At 36.8% G+C, this 12527-nt stretch overlaps 1 pseudogene; it reads right to left on the reverse strand.

Annotated features, from left to right (window-relative positions):
- Positions 1-11949, reverse strand: part of LOC127899348 (uncharacterized) — a 56981-nt pseudogene extending 45032 nt beyond the window's left edge.
- Positions 11950-12527: the final 578 nt, after the last annotated feature.

Here is a 12527-nt window from a genome sequence, read left to right on the forward strand (position 1 = left end):
TTGACTGTTTAGAAGGAGTGTAAAATGGCTGGTATGATGTGAATAGTGGTGCTGGGATAGGTATAGATTGTGTTTTGGTGAAAAGGGAAGGTTGTGCTTTGTCAGCATCAATTCTGGCCAATTCTGCCTTCAGCTGTCTGAGCTCTGCTTCTTTCTTATTGAATTCGGGACCTCAAATATGATTGTTGATCATCGTTCTGAGATCAATATCCAATTCAGAGATTCTGTTCTGCAGATTTAAATAAATTTGTTCAAGTCGGGAAGTAATAGTGTCCACCTTTGTTTCTGTTTGTGACACATGTGATGCCACTTTATCAATCTTTTTACCAAGATGGTGGAGAGCTTGATTCTAAGCACTGGCATTTTAGGTTTGCTAGTTGAGCACTACCTCATGGTGCTTTGGTGCTTTTTGTGCTCTAGAGGTTGTGATTGGCGATTGGACATAGAGTTGAGAAACAACTTTGGTTTGAGGGTCTGTGTGCCTTTCGAGTGGAGGAAAGGATTCTTGGTATGATTGGCTGGAAGATGAGAACATCAAGCATGACTTGATTTTTGGTTGAGCAGGAACAGGCTTAAATGAGGATTCTCGTTGGAGTTGCTTGAGTGCTTTCTTATAAATGGGTAATGGTTGATCTGATTCTGGATCATCCGGAGGTCCTAGGAGATAGAGCCGACACGAAGTTTTATGAGGAGAAGGTTTTTTCTTTCTCCTTCTTCGTCTCATGATTTCAAAGTCTTCGTCATCATCTGTGTCATCCAAGTAGGGACAATCTGGATTACACATATGGGCTTTTGGAACATCCCATAGGAAATGACCGTTGACTTTGTCAGGGTATACTGGATACCCTGCTGAGGAAAATCCATAGATCGGAAGATTTGGCTCTTGTCCAGTAGAGGAGAAAGAAAAAGAAGAAGAAAAAATTCTCTCCTCCAAAAACATCTGCAAATCCTTTCCCCCACATCCTCCACCAGATCCCAAACCTCCTGTCCATACAATAAGATCATGCCTTATATTTTCAAGTCAATCTTATGAGGAATCATTCCCTCCACTTGAAAAACAGACAAACACACAAACCAGAGTTATCCCAAAACCTTTTGTCCAATCCCCAATTACAGCCTCTGGGCAACCTGAAGAGCCAAAACAGTATGAAGCTGTTTTAAACTGGGAAACCAAAAATGCCAATGCTCAAAATCAAACTCTTTAACAACTCGGTAAGAAAATTGATCGAGTTGCCAGTCAAGTCTCTCAGACTGAAACTAAAGTTGATTTAATCAGCAATCGTCTTGATCAGATGTACATCCATCTACAAGATTGTATTTCTGAGCTAGACACTGATCTCAAATGAATGATCAACAACCACATATGGGGTCCAGAGTTTAATAAAAAAAAAGAAGAGATCAGAAAGCTCAAAGCTGAATTGACAAGAATTAATGCTGAAAAGACTTGACCTTCCCTTTTTACTCGAACACAAACCCCACCAGTACATTAGTAATGTCAAATAATATTATTTGATTTCCTAGAAGAAGATTACACAAATATAGAAACATCTTCATCTCCAATTTCATCGTCCTCCTCTCATATTTCTCTTTCCTCTACTCTTTCTCTTCCAAAATCATGTTCCAAACATCAAGCCTCCAAAATTGAAAATCTTGTTGAATATTCCTATATCCCTGAGTCTGCCCAAATCAATGAATCTCAGTTTCCCATCATGAGCCCTTACAATCTCTACAGACAAAAAACTTCTTTCACCAGAAGTATCCGAACCTTAATCTCCACCAAAAGACCATTTCCAAAAGAATATATTCAGTCTTCTAGACTGGATCAGTGTGCTTTAGAAGCCTCTCAAAGTGAGCAGTACGTCACTTTAGAAATACCCCCAGATCTCGTAGCAAACTGGAAACGAGAGGGGTATACACATCTCCATCTTGGTGGTGTTAGATTGATTTTGACCCTCCATGGTAGAAAAGGTTTACCTGTTACTGCCAGAATTGCTCTCCTAGACACCAGGTTCAAACAGTACCAACATGCTGTTGTAGGAACTGTCTTGACCACACTTCATGCTGGCAGTGTCTTGTTAACCTTTTAACCTCTCTCTTGAGGATCCCAACCTTCCCATGACCCTTAAGGTCCAAATTCAGCTCCAAAGAGCAGAACAAACACCCACATCAAAGATAGCAACTCTTCATCCCCAAATAGTGTATGGATTGCATAATCATGCACTGGATCTTCCCACACCACACACTATATCCGATGCCTTAATGATCATAGCAGACACAGACACAATTCCAACCATCATCCAAATTCCCAAACAAATTCAGAAACAAGAATTGCTCAAACTCATGCCTCTTGAATGGTTAACCAACTTTGAGCATTTCCACCAAAACTCTGAACCAGTTCAAACAACAAAAGCCACGTTTGAAAGAAGACAAAATGGTCAAGTCAAACTATCTTTTCAAACACCTGAAACCAAGCCTGTTTTAGACACTTCACAGTTTTCCTACACTGCTATGATTACAGCAGTTCAAACTAGTCAAGAAAAGAAACTTCCCATTCATGGTTTCTCATCAGAAGGGTATCCAGTATATCCAGATAAAATCAATTGTCACTTCTTATGAGATGTTCCTGAAGCCCATATGTGCAATCCAGATTGTCCTTGTTTGGATGATACATATATTGATGACGAATTGGAAGTTATGAGGAGAAAGAAAAAGAAGAAGAAAAAATTCTCTCCTCTAAAAACATCTTACAAATTGTTTCCTCCACATCCTCCACCAGATCCCAAATCTCTTGTCCATACAATAAAATCATGCCTTATGTTTTCAAGTCAATCTTATGAGGAATCATTCCCTCCACTTGAAAAACAGAGAGATACACAAACCAGAGTTATCTCAAAACCTTTTGTCCAATCCCCAGTTATAGCCTCTGGTCAGCCTGAAGAGCCAAAACAGTATGATGCTGTTTTAAACTAGTAAACCAAAAATGCTAATGCTCAAAATCAAACTCTTCAACAACTCGGTAAGAAAATTGATCAAGTTGCCAGTCAAGTCTCTCAGACTGAAACTAAAGTTGATTCAATCAGCAATCGTCTTGATCAGATGTACATCCATCTACAAGATCGTATTTCTGAGCTAGACACCGATCTCAGACGAATGATCAACAACCACATCTAGGGTCCAGAGTTTAATAAAAAAGAAGCAGAGATCAGAAAGCTCAAAGATGAATTGACGAAAATTGATGCTGAAAAGACTTGACCTTCCCTTTTTACTCAAACACAAACCCCACCAGTACCCCCTCCGATCTTTGAAACTTATGCACCTTTCTACACACCATCCAGACCTCAATAACCTGTTTACAATCAGATCTTTGGCTTCTCACACCTTCAACCAACTCCTCAACCAAAGCCATCTTCACTCAAAAAATCAAAATCTAAAGTCAAGATCTCAGAACCAAAGTCAAAGGCCACTTCATCTTCATCTATTCCTCCGGTACCACCAGAAGATTCACCAAAAGCCACTCCTGAGCCTCCCAAAAAAGACAAAGGCCCAATGGATCAGTATCATTATCATACTATCCAAAACACATCTTCTGACTCCTCTGAGCCAGAAACAGTCTATAAGTCAAACCCATCAGAGTCCAACCCGTCTTCCTCTTCCTCATCCACAAACTCAGTCGGTACCTCCACTGACTCTGAATTCGAATATGCTGACATTACAAGCATATTAATAGCCACCAAAACTGAAGATCCAAGCACTTCAACTTCCACACCTATTGTTGAAGACAGTTCTTCTGATGTTGAAAATAAAGCATCTCCAACAGAACCAAAGCCATCAATGCCTCCACCAGTTCTTGATCACTTAAAAAAACCATCTTCAGCATCTTTGTTCACATTTGATGACATTCCCCGTCATAAATGGCCTGCTAGACTTCAAGAATTTGCCGCATGGATTGAGCTCCAAGGAACCAAACCTAATGCTCAACCTCAAGCTATTCTCCGTGAGTTTATGGCCCGATCAACGGGTTCTTTACGTGATTGGTTAGAAAGCTTGGGAGAATACCGTCAGCTCTAATTCATGCAATCTCCAATTGGCACAGCACTCAATATCATTCTTGAACAATTCATCAGTGAAAAAACTGTTTCCACTGATGCAGACAGAAAAGAGTATCACCAGATGAAGTGCTGCTCGCTCAAAAGACACCTTTTAGAATCTCATTACAAAAGGATGAGTATTCTTTTTTATAAGCTGAATGGGTTTAATGAGCCATCTCTCAAACATGTCTTCATAGCCTCACTTCCTTCTGAGTTACAACCTGATCTCCAAAGAAAACTCACATCCACTAATCTCAGCATAGCTTATATCTCTCTGGGAAAGATTTTCCAAATGGAAATGCTATGTCTCGACAAGATCTGTGAACAAAAAGAATTTTTCAAAGATCTGATGGAAGATAAAAAATCCTTTTCTCAAGCTTGCAAAAAACCCTATCTCAAGATAGAATGCAAAGATGAAAAGAAGTGTGTTTGTCCAACCAAAAAGAAAAGACATTTTCATAAACACTTCCATAGAAAATCATCCTCCCAAAAACCTCTTCGATATTTCAGAAAAAAAGATGCTTCCCAGTACAGAAAGAAAAAGCACAACCGTTGATTCATCTGCAAGAAACGCGGTCACTTTGCTCGAAACTGTCCTCACAAGTCCGCCAAAGTTGTTCGTCTCATACAACATCTTCAACATTCTTTATTGTTATCTGAAAATGAAGATGTTGAATCAAATTTCTCAAAACAGTCAGAACAAGATGATCAGACTGCTTTCATTATTGCAGAATCTTCTGATTCTGATGATATTTTAGTTATTTCTATAGTTCAAACAGTCAACCATGTTTCAGCCATTCCTCGACCTTCTCTAAAAATGTCAATCATTCCTTCTAAATTTCATAAACTTGTTCCTGTCATCGGGTTTATTGATACTGGTACAGATACCAGTATGATTGATCCTTCTGTCCTTCCCTCTGATTGTTGGGAAAAACACTCGAAACTTTTCAGAGCAGTTAATGGAGAAACTTTTGAAACCACTTTAATTACCAAAAACCTCATTGGTATTCAATTCTTTCTAAATTGCATAATTTGGAAAAAGATTGTAGCATCCAAACTCCCAGATAAAGATTTACTTATAGGTTTTGACATTTTTCATTTAGTTAAAAACCTATTCCTCACCAGTTCTGGAGTTTGCTACAAATAAATGTTCTTGCCTTATACAGATACATTACGTCTGTATGCACTTTCAGAAACACCATCTCCACACAGTCATATTTCACAGAAGTTCCTAGAGTTTTGTCCAGAAAACCATTCACAGTTCCACCATCCTTCACCTCTTTGGAAGAATGATCAATTCTTCATTCACCTTCCTTTCAAGCTCAACGAAGACATAAACCCCACAAAAGCATCACACCTGGGTATGTCTCCTTCAGACCTCCTACTTGCTAAGCAAGAATGTTCTCAGTTGCTTCAGCAAGGTCTTATTGAACCTACTGATTCAGATTGGGCCTGTCAAGCCTTCTATGTTGAAAAAAGATCTAAATTAGTTCGTGGTAAAAAGAGGTTAATTATCGATTACCAGCCACTTAATTCTTTCTTTAAGGATGATAAGTTCCCCCTTCCAAAAATCCAGACCCTATTTGTCCATCTTCAAGGGGCTCGTATCTTCTCTAAGTTTGATTTAAAAGCTGGTTTTTAGCAACTTGGTCTTTCACCAGTTGAGCGTCACAAAACTGCCTTCTGCATCCCTGATGCTCATTATCAGTGGACTGTTATGCCTTTTGGTCTTAAGGTCGCTCCTTTATTATTTCAAAAAACCATGATAAAAATCTTCAGTTTTATCCTTCATCATGCCTTGGTATACATTGATGATATCTTATTATTTTCCTCTGGCCGTGAGAGCCACTAAAAGCTCCTTTTGGATTTCTCTCATATTATGAAGGAACACGGAATCATGCTTTCTGAAAAGAAAAGTAGCATAGCAAATGAATCAATTGACTTTCTTGGCATGGTGATTAAAGATGGCCATTACCAACCGGTACCACACATTGCAACTGAATTATTAAAGTTTCTGGACACACATCTCAACAAAAAACAGATCCAACAATTCCTTGGGGTTGTTAATTATTTCCATGATTTCATCCCTAAAGTTGCAATTCACACAAGTCAATTGTCCCGCATACTAAGAAAACAGTGCCCTCCATGGGGACCAGCCCAAACAGCAGCTGTCCAACAATTAAAGGTGATAGCCCAGTCACCTCCTCCTCTCCGAATTCCCACAACTGGACAACGCATTCTTCAGATCGATGCCAGTGATGATTACTGGAGTGCCATCCTTTTTGAAGAGATAAATAGTGTCCGTCACTTCTGTGCACAAGCGGACAATTCACAGACTCTGAAAAGAATTACCATATGATCTACAAAGAGATTTTGGCAGTCAAGTATGGAATCAAAAAATTTAAATTTCATCTAATCTGCCATAAATTCCTTATCAACATGGACAACTCCTCTTTTCCTCGAATCTTTGACTTCAAAAATAAGTTGCTCCCTGACAAACAGCTGCTCAGCCTCAAAAACTGGTTTGCTAAATAAAAGGGACAGTAAACTAATTTTACTGTCCAACATATAAAAGGCAAACAGAACCTCATCCCAGATTTCCTTACCCGTCTGGCTATAAATAAACCCTCACTTATTTATTTGATTTCTTAGAAGAAGATTACACAAATATGGAAACATCTTCATCTCCAATTTCATCGTCCTCCTCTTATATTTCTCTTTCCTTTACTCTTTCTCTTCCAAAATCATGTTCCAAACATCTAGCCTCTAAAATTGAAAATCTTTTTGAATATTCATATATCCCTGAGTCTGCCCAAATCAATGAATCTCAGTTTCCCATCATGAGCCCTTACAATCTCTACAAACAAAAAACTTCTTTCACCAGAAGTATCCGAACCTTGATCTCCACCAAAAGACCATTACCAAAAGAATATATTCAGTCTTCTAGACTAGATCAGTGTGCTTTACAAGCCTCTCAAAGTGAGTAGTACGTCACTTTAGAAATACCCCCAGATCTTGTAGCAAACTGGAAATGAGAGGGGTATACACATCTCCATCTCGGTGGTGTTAGATTGATTCTGACCCTCCATGGTAGAAAAGGTTTACCTTTTACAACCAGAATTGCTCTACTAGACACTAGGTTCAAATAGTACCAGCATGTTGTTGCCGTCCTGACCACACTTCATGCTGGCAATGTCTTGTTAACCTTTTACCCAAATTTTAACCTCTCTCTTGAGGATCCCAACCTTCCCACGACCCTTAAGGTCCAAATCCAGCTCCAAGGAGCAGAACAAACACCCACATCAAAGATAGCAACTCTTCATCACCAAATAGTGTATCGATTACATAATCATGCACTCGACCTTCCCACACCACACACTACATTCGATGCCTTAATGATCCTAGCAGACACAGACACAATTCCAACCATCATCCAAATTCCCAAAAAAATCCAGAAACAAGAATTGCTCAAACTCATGCCTCTTGAATGGTTAACCAACTATGAGCATTTCCACCAAAACTCTAAACCAGTTCAAACAAAAAAGCCACATTTGAAAGAAGAAAAAATGGTCAAGTCAAACTATCTTTTTAAACACCTGAAACCAAGCCTGTTTCAGACACTTAACAACTTTTCTACACTGTTATGATTACAGCAGTTCAAACTGGTCAAGAAAAGAAACTTCACATTCATGGTTTCTCATCAGAAGGGTGTCCAGTATATTCAGATAAATCAATGGTCACTTCTTATGGGACCAGTTTTGTAGCATACAGAGTAGTGAGGCACCACATGTACCAGAACTCATCTTCGCAGATGGTTAAGGAAGAGAGGGTAAGACCTGTGAGAAACAGGTGTTCCATATAGAGGGAAGGAAAACGATCAGGCTTTTTACTCTGAACATTGAAAAAATACCGGTAAAGGAATTTCTTTGCAAAGTCTTGGATCTGGTAGGCTGAATGAAAAGGAATGTTCATGGGGAAGGTTCTCTGGTTGTGAGCCTTGAAAGGAAGTTGACGGTTCATAGCTATAACTGGGATGATGTGAATGAAGGAAATAAGTGAGGGTTTATTTATAGCCGGACGTGTAAGCAAGTATGGGATAAGGTTCTGTTTGCCTTTTATGTGTTGGACAGTAAAATCATATTTAGCAAACCAGTTTTTTAGGCTAAGCAGCTATTTGTTAGGGAGCAACTTATTTTTGAAGTCAAAGATTCGAGGAAAAGAGGAGTTGTCCATGTTGATAAGGAATTTATGGTTGATTAGATGAAATTCAAACTTTTTGATTCCATACTTGACTGCCAAAGTCTCTTTGTAGATCACATGGTAATTTTTTTCAGAGAATTTGAATTGTCTGCTTGCATGTGCACAGAAGTGACAGACACCATTTATCTCTTCAAGACTTTGCAGTGATCATAGCAGTATAAGAGAGCCGTGGAGGATCTGGGCTTGGTTTGTCAAGAGTCTGAAAAGACATCTTGACTTGTCCGTGTGATCTTCTTTCAAAGATGGCTTGGGACGTCTGGACAGGTTCTAAATTCTGATGGAATTGCTCATAATTAGTAAGCCTTTCCAAAGGCATGAGTTCAAGAAACTCTTGCTTTTGAATTTGTTTGGGGATCTGAATGATAGTTGGAATTGTATCTGTGTCTGCAAAAATCATCAGTGCATCACTGGTTGTTTGTGCAGTTGGGAGATCTAACGCATGATTTTGCAATCGATACACTATCTGGTGATGGAGAGTGGCTATTTTGGAAGTGGATATTTGTTCTACTCCTTGGAGCTGGATTTGGACTTTCAGTGTTGTGGGAAGGTTGGGATCTTCTAAGGACATGTTGAAATTTGGGTAGAAGGTTAACAAGACACTTCCAGCATGGAGAGTGGTTAAAACAGTGCAAATAACAACATATTGATACTGTTTGAACCTTGTGTCAAGGAGAGCAATTCTAGCTGTGACGGGTAAGCCTTTTCTACGTTGTAAGGTGAGGATAAGCCTAACACCACCTAGATGAAGGTGTGTATATCCTTCTCGTTTCCAGTTGGTTACGAGATCTGTTGGTATATCCATGGTGACATATTGTTCACTTTGAAAGGCTTGGAGAGCACACTGACCAAGTCGTGAGGACTGGATGTACTCTTTAGGAAGAGGTCTTTTTGTGGAGATCAGGGTGCGGATACTTCAGGTGAAGGAAGTTTTTTGTTTGTAAAGATGGTATGGACTCATAACAGGGAACTGGGATTCATTAATCTAAGCAGATTCAGAGATATACGAGTATTCAACAAGATTTTCTATTTTTGAGGCGACATGTTTTTGACAAGAACGAGGTAAAGAAAGAGTAGAAGAGAGAGAAATAGGAGAGGATTTTGATGAAGCTATTTCTGATGAAGAAGAGGAAGATGCCATTTTTGATAGAGTTTCTTCTAGGTGTTGAATAATAATACTTGAGAACTAAACCAGGATACCACCTCTTGACCATTAATACAATTTATAGTTTCTTATCCCTAAAATAAAGAAAATGGGAGTAAAGAAATGTTCATATTTTTTTGCCTTCATTCTAAAGAGTTTCAAGATTCATCCATTTTCTTCATACATCTAAACTGGGAAGGGTTTTGAGATAGGGAGTTATAACTAATTCTAACCTGGGATAATTAGGTATGTTTTTGTATAGCACAAATAGTCCTAGTTTTTGTTTATTAGCGGACAGCTAGTCCACTATCTATTTCAAATCTTCTTCATTAATACATTTTTGTGTTTCTTATCTCCCCACCCAAAACCAAAAAAAACGTAGACAATGATCTCCACTAAAGCTTAAGATTACCATCCTTGTTAATAAAGAATTAGCTTTTCTAACGAAATTTTTTAAGTGGTTTCTACATATGCTTTAAATAGGCAGGTTTTCATGATCTCTTTTCAGCATACATGTTTATTATGTTCATTTCTTTGCATCATGTTCTAACGTAGCAAGCCTTGCCAGCAAAGCATATTCATGTCGCACTATAGATTATTATGTCTAAGGTGGCTTTTGTTTTTTTGTCTGAAATCTGAATAGACCTGAATTAGTCTGACTTCTGAATAGGTCTAAATGTCTGAATCTGAATAATATATTTGTTTTTTCGTTTGAATCTCGGAAAATAAGGATTAAGTTGTTTGTTTTTTTCAACTTAAAAAGCTGAAAATATGTATTTTTACATTTGTATCCTTATTAAATTTGAATGTCAAATAAATAATAAATTAAATACCACAATATTTTAACATTTATAAGTAAAATTATATTCAAATGAATACATAATTATTTTAGAATTTTAATATATAAAATACCATAAATTTCAAATTTTATCATATATAATATAAGAAAGAAAAAACAGGGATATTTTTATGTGGGGTAAATATCTATGGGTGAGTTTTAGGATAGATATGAAAAATAAATTATAAAATGGGGATATTTTTGACATTAGCAAGTAATTGACTTAATTCAGATTTCTCCATTAAGTAAAAAGCCAAAAAAATTAGCTTATTTTATTAAGTCAAAATTATCTAAAAAGTCCCATTAAGTTATAAAAACAAACATCTCTAATTAACTTAATTAATTAAGTTAAGTCACTTTAAGTCATTAAGTTAAAAAACAAATGCCACCTAAGTCTTCAGCAAAAAAGATAACTATGTCTAAGTCTTCAGCAAAAAAGTAAAAAAATTATATCAAACATAAATTCAAAAATAAAGGAAAAATAGAATATCTATATAAACGATAGCTGAAGCATCTTCTCAATCATAAAGGAATCAAAAGCAAACGTTTAACTGAGTTGTTGGATTTGAAGAAAGGAATGAACCTTCATTGGAGAAAAGTCATAGAAGAAGAAAACTCCAAAAAGAGAGCCAAGGTGAACTGATTTCGAATTTCTGAAGTGCTCCGTCATAGAGTATTGAGCAATACCAATAATGAGAACCCCATGGCATCATCTCAAGAATAAGATGGAATAATTAAGCAATACCAACTTAAGTATGTATAAGAATATCATCTTCAGTATTGAGCAATACCAACCTCTAATGTTAGTGTATATTGTGGGGACAACCTGCATAATTAGAAAAACAAAATATGTATAAACTGTCAACATAAACAACATATGCGAGTATTGTCAACATAAACTGTCGAATAAGAGAACATATGTATAAACAAAATAAGAGAGAGAGAGAGAGAGAGAGAGAGAGAGAGAGAGAGACAGAGAGAGAGAGATATTTAAAGAATCATTTTTTAAAACCATGGACAAATCCTACACAATCTTCACAGGAAAAAGTCATTCTTCATAAGAAAGTGCTCAAAGAGAAATTGCCTTTTACCTTGCATATATATATATATATTATATAGAATATCAAGCATATTAAGTGAAAAGTCCATATTTGTAAGTATAATTTCAAGACAGAATCATTTCAATTTATTATGAATTCGATGATCAGTAATTATCTCTTCAAAAAAAAAAAGAAGAAGAAGAAGAGAAATCTAATGGCTAAAATGAGAAGGATGATTATAAGTTCTAACTCCCAATGATCTAGATCTCTTACTAGGTTCACAAACATTGTCAGTTTGTGTTGCATCAAGCGAGATATTAGATTGGCATGACTGAACAAGTTCCACTTATAGGTATCAACAAATAATTAAAAGTTGTACAAGAATATTCAACTTCCAGTCTTACAGCCCAAAAAGAAAAGACGAAAGAAAGGAAGAAGAGAGAAAGTGGCTAACCCCATGAACCACCAACCTTTATGAAATACTGGTACATACCATATGGTTTTTCATGCACCCATTGTACCCTGAAGAGGCAATATCAAAGCAAAGAAAATTGCACGTGAAAAGAATAAAATGCACGTATACATGCCTAAATAAACATATGTAAACACACAAGTACAAGAATAAGTATAATTGAGTTAATCTTTTTCAAGTCAGAATATATTTTATCGAGGTGGAACATCAAGTTAAAAATACGATTTTTTTCAATGGCAATGCACATTCCACAGAAAAGAGGTGGAGAGATAAAGTACACCAGCATGAGTAAATACAAATATAATAATGCAACTTGTATTCATGAATTTACTGCATCCAATAGAAAACTAAGTAGCAAACATTGAATTGATCTACCAGAATATCCATCGAAAGACATGGCTCTTAAGCAGATGATTATGCCATTCACTAAATACATATAAATGAGGAGTCAATTAAACAATTGCTTAAGACAAAATTTCTTATAATTCTTTCTTATTCATTTCAACAGATACTATCATGACAAATAAAATTAACCAATTTAGTGTGCGTTTGAGCTAGCTGTGCCAATTTAAGATTCTTGCAAGAAAAATAAAGAAATAATTATACCATGCCAAGAAAGTAGTCGCGAACATCTAACTTGTCAATCTTGTGACTTACATGCCCATACAACATAGATTATAACAGTGCT

Source organism: Citrus sinensis, chromosome 8, assembly GCF_022201045.2.
Source record: "Citrus sinensis cultivar Valencia sweet orange chromosome 8, DVS_A1.0, whole genome shotgun sequence".
NCBI classification, from domain to species: domain Eukaryota; kingdom Viridiplantae; phylum Streptophyta; class Magnoliopsida; order Sapindales; family Rutaceae; genus Citrus; species Citrus sinensis.